General features: G+C 36.9%; 1 non-coding gene across 1 annotated transcript; it reads right to left on the reverse strand.

The window, feature by feature from the left end:
• Positions 1-726: 726 nt before the first annotated feature.
• LOC128294887 (small nucleolar RNA R71) lies at positions 727-833 on the reverse strand. The gene has a single exon (XR_008285194.1). It is a non-coding gene; the product is annotated as a small nucleolar RNA R71 (small nucleolar RNA).
• Positions 834-4,889: the final 4,056 nt, after the last annotated feature.

The raw sequence follows: 4,889 nt of genomic DNA on the forward strand, positions 1-4,889 counted from the left end.
TTTTTGGCACCGTTGTCGGGGAACTAAGATATTAGGAACACTCGATTTTTATTACTTTAGCCATTTTACTTTATTTGCAATTTAAATTTTTATTTTCTTTTCCAATTTTCTCTTTTATTCGCTTCTGGCAGGTTTTTTATAGTGTATGACTAGAAGAAACCCGTCGGAACCATTACTTTTTTATAGTTAGATCGATCGCACAGCCTTCAGAAATCAAAGAGAAATAAGGCGAAGCTTAAGATACATAGAGGAAGAGCAAGAGGACGATATTCAAACCACAACCGAGGAGATGGATAAAATTCAGGAAAATCCACTACCTCCTGCGATTGCCGCTGATCCAGTAAATCAGAATCATGCTCTACGCACTATGTATGATTATGCTAAACTCAATTTAACAGGAACTGAGTCAAGTATAGCTAGGCCTGGTATTGCTACAAATAATTTTTAACTGAAACCTAACACGATTCAAATGATACAGTAATTTGTTCAGTTTGATGGTTTGCAGGATGAGGATCCAAATACTCACTTGGTGGATTTTCTGGAACTCTACGACATATTTAAAATCAATGGCGTCTCTAATGATGCCATTTGTCTTCGGTTATTTCCCTTTTCATTAAGGCATAAGGCTAAACAGTGGTTGAACTCGTTACCACGAGGGTCAATCACTACTTTGAACAAATAACTGAAAATTTTTTACTAAAATATTTTCCACCAGTAAAAACGGCTAAATTAAGGAATGATATCTCTTATTTTGTGCAGATGGATCTAGAAACACTCTACGATGCATGGGAAAGATACAAGGATCTGTTGAGAAGGTGCCCTCCCCATAGGCTACCACTCTGGCTACAAGTTCAAACTTTTCACAATGCCCTGAATCCTTCAACTAGGTAGATGGCTGATGCAGCCGCTGGTGGGACTATCAATAATAAGACACCTGAGGATGCTTATGAATTTATAGAAGAGATGTCACTGAATAATTATCTGTGGCAAGTCATGAGGACAAAGCCAACGAAAGCAGCCGGCATTTTTAACGTCGATTCGGTCACCATGCTCTCTAATCAGTAGAACCTTTGAATAGAAAAATTGACGGTTTTCTTGGCTCTTCACAAGTTCACCCAGTAATGTAATGCAATGCAAGTGGAGGAGGGACGAGCAATTCAGAATACCCACCTTATGGCTACATCATGGAAAACGAGCAATTAAATTATATGGGTAATAATCTTCGACCTCAAAATAGTCCTTATAGTAACACTTACAGTGCAGGATGGAGGAACCACCCAAAATTTTCATGGGGAGGCTAAGGGAATCAGAGACCACCACCACCTCCAGGCTTCCAACAACCACCTTGCCAACAGGAAAAGAAGCCGAACCTTGAGGAGATTCTAACAAAATTTATCTCGATTTGGAAACCCGCTTTCAAAATACTGAAACAGCACTTAAGAATCAACAGGCGTCGATCCAAGGGCTCGAAAATCAGATAGGCCAACTCGCCAAATTGATTTCTGAACGACAACAAGGTAGCCTGTCGAGTAACACTGAATCTAACCCAAGCGAACAACTCAACGCAATTACCATCCAAGACAAGAAAGGGTTAGTTGAACCTGAACCAGAACCGAGGTAAGGAATTGTGGTAAGTAAAGGTAAAGGCGAGGTAGACCACAGTGAGTAAAAACTAGTAAGTAAAGAGTACAAACCACGAGTGCCATATCCCAATGCGACAAGCAAAGACCGCACAGATGAACAATGGTAAATTCCTTAAACTATTAAAGAAATTACACATTAACTTACTGCTTATTGAAGCTCTTTCGTAGATGCCAAATGCAGTCAAATTCTTAAAGTAGCTTTTAGCAAATAAACGAAAGTTGGATGAGGCATCGCATGTAGAGTTAAATGCAGTTTGCTCATCTATTCTACAGAACAAGCTTGCCAACAAATTGAAAGATCCAGGAAGTTTTACGATTCCTTATTTAATTGGTAGCTTAAATGTTAAAAATGCTTTGGCTGATTTAGAGGCTAGTATTAATGTCATGCCCTACAAAATGTCTAAACAACTAGGTCTTGGGAAACCCAAACAAACTAGGATGAGTATTCAGTTAGTCGATAAAACTATCAGATTTCCTAGAGGTATCATTGAAGATGTACTTGTAAAAATTGATGAATTTATATTCCCAATCGATTTTTTTGTTCTAGACATAGAAGAGGGTAGTAACGCACCTCTAATTCTAGGAAGGCCCTTTTTAAAAATTGCTAGAACAGTTATTTATGTTGGTACAGGTGAACTGACACTTCGTGTGGGTGATGACTCAGTTACTCTTCAAGCTCGTAATCCTATTAATACTGACCATGTGGTACAACCTTCTTTATAGGAAACACGTTCAAAGAGCACACATGAGCCTTGTTCAAGTAACAACAAAGAAACCATCTATGAAGAACGAAGGCTACAAATCGAGGAACTAGATGAATGGCGAACACATAAACCAAGGACACACGATAAACCAAAACCACACCATGACGAGCTCAATATTTCACCAAATCAACTTAAGGTTGGAGACAAAGTACTACTAGATGCAGCAGACCCTCGTATTGCCACTCTTAAACCTAATGGAGCAATCCCTCTTACGGCACTCATCATTTTTCCATACGGTACAATTGATGTAATTCATCCCAAATTCAACATTTTTAAGGTAAATAGTTCCCGTCTAAAACCTTATTTTGATGAAATTGATAGCTGGAACAAGGAGTGTAAACTCCTCGCACCATGATGACCATGCAAAAGAGAGGTAAGTCGAGCTTAGACTCTAAATAAGCGCTTCTCGGGAGGCAACCCAAGCACTAACAATATTAATTTCTTTAAATTTTAGTTTTTAACATCTAATCACTAACTGAGTCACTGAACATAAGATTTCCAGAACCACACGGCCAAGCACACGGGCATGCCTTAGGCCGTGCCCATACCATGGGAGGCAACACGGTCGTGCAATACGGCCATGTACAAACAAAGTAAAAATGTTTCCCCAACACGGGATTCAATAATTTTCCACAGCCGTGCGACATGGTGTGGGCAATCCTGTCAAATTAACATGGGCGTGCAACACGCCCGTGCCCACTGACTGTGGTCGAGTCTATCAATACAACATGGGCATGTGCCTGCATACACAGGCGTAGGAGAAGCAAACGAAGAATGACACGACTGTGCAACATGGCCGTGTGCACCAATAGGCCCAATTTCGAAAACCACGAAACGCACGGGCTGAAATGAAGGCACACGAGCATGCCCCACGGCCGTGTGCCCCAATTTCTTTATAAACACCTATTATTTATTTTTACTTTTTTTATTTTATTTTTATCTTTATTTATATTTTGAAATTACTTTTTATTTCCTTTTAATACTATTTTTATTTTATCTTGAGATTTTATAATTCGGCTATTTCTTTAAGAGTAATTATGCTTTTTTATATTTCCTAAAAGAAGTTCCTGATACTATCACAGTTATAAAGAGCTCCAAAGCTCACTATTACTTAGGAACTTGCAACTCCACTGGAAAAGGTTCTCCACGAATACCATGTCCTGCCCGACCACCACGATAACCTCTTTGCTGGACACTGTGGTTGTGGAACCCAATCTCTACCACCACTAGAGTATCCTCCTCCAATCTCATCATTGCCTTGGCCAATTATTCTCCATAACTCCAATTCAAGGATTCCATTCATAATTCAAGAAGTCTCACTCCTCTCCCTATCTTATGATCTTATATCTATATAATTCAATAAATCTAACTTTGTACATTGAGGGCAATGTACATCTTAAGTGTGGGGGGTCTTTTATATCATTATCAAAAAAAATCCCTGAATTTTGTCTTATTCTCATGTGACCTTCTCATATCATTATTAGAATGAATTTTAATTGATTTATGATTTTCTATTAATATGTCTTGAATTAAAACATAGGCATTTATGCATTGATTGTTTAAACTTTAAGGAATTAGAGAATCAAGCATGATAAGTTGATTTTTGAGAATAAAAAACAAATTAGGTTGTTTCCCAAAGTTTAGGTATTATCTTGAATTGAAATTCACAGGTTAAACATCAAAAAGCCATAATTTTTTTGAGATCTTGAGCTTTAGAGCATTTATTATTTCTTTCATGCTCACTTTTATTATTGTTATGAGTGCGTCAATATTGATTTGTTATTCTAGAACTTGCTTGATTATGCATGTCAAAACCACACCTTTGATTTGATATGTTGAGATGATAATGGCACCTAGGTTTAACCCACTCACTTTATAAAAGCCTACCTTCATAATTAACCCTTAGTGAACCCCCTTGACCCTAACAAGCCATTAATTGATTTACCCTCACTATTAACCCATAATTCATTATTGTTGAAATCCCCTAAATTAATTTGATCCCTATTTTTGTCGAGATTTGATTTGAATAAATTACTTAGCTATGTTATATTTTAATAATTAACCTATGTTATTAATTCTTTTTTTTTAAATAAATAATAATAATAATAATAATAATAATAATATTTCAATACATACATTTATAAGTAGTAGTTCGTTGTTTTGAGCTTAAGTGTTTAATTCCATATTCTGAGAAGAAACTCACATGTATTCAAGTGATGACTAGTTATTTTTCTAGTTAAGTAATTTTTCAATTCAATCTTGATTCTAACCTTTTCTTTCAGCTTGTGACCACACCCCTCAACCAAAGCCACGTTACAATACTCTAAAGACCTTTTGATTGATGTATCATCTCAATTTATAGTGGTGGAGATTTGATTTTCACGCAAGCCTATGGTAATAACGTTTCATATTGACTGATGAGTGCTAATTTGTTATCCTTAAACACCTCGAGTGATTTGAGTGAATCCTTAGTGAGGATGTT

The sequence above is a fragment of the Gossypium arboreum genome, chromosome 6, assembly GCF_025698485.1.
Source record: "Gossypium arboreum isolate Shixiya-1 chromosome 6, ASM2569848v2, whole genome shotgun sequence".
NCBI classification, from domain to species: domain Eukaryota; kingdom Viridiplantae; phylum Streptophyta; class Magnoliopsida; order Malvales; family Malvaceae; genus Gossypium; species Gossypium arboreum.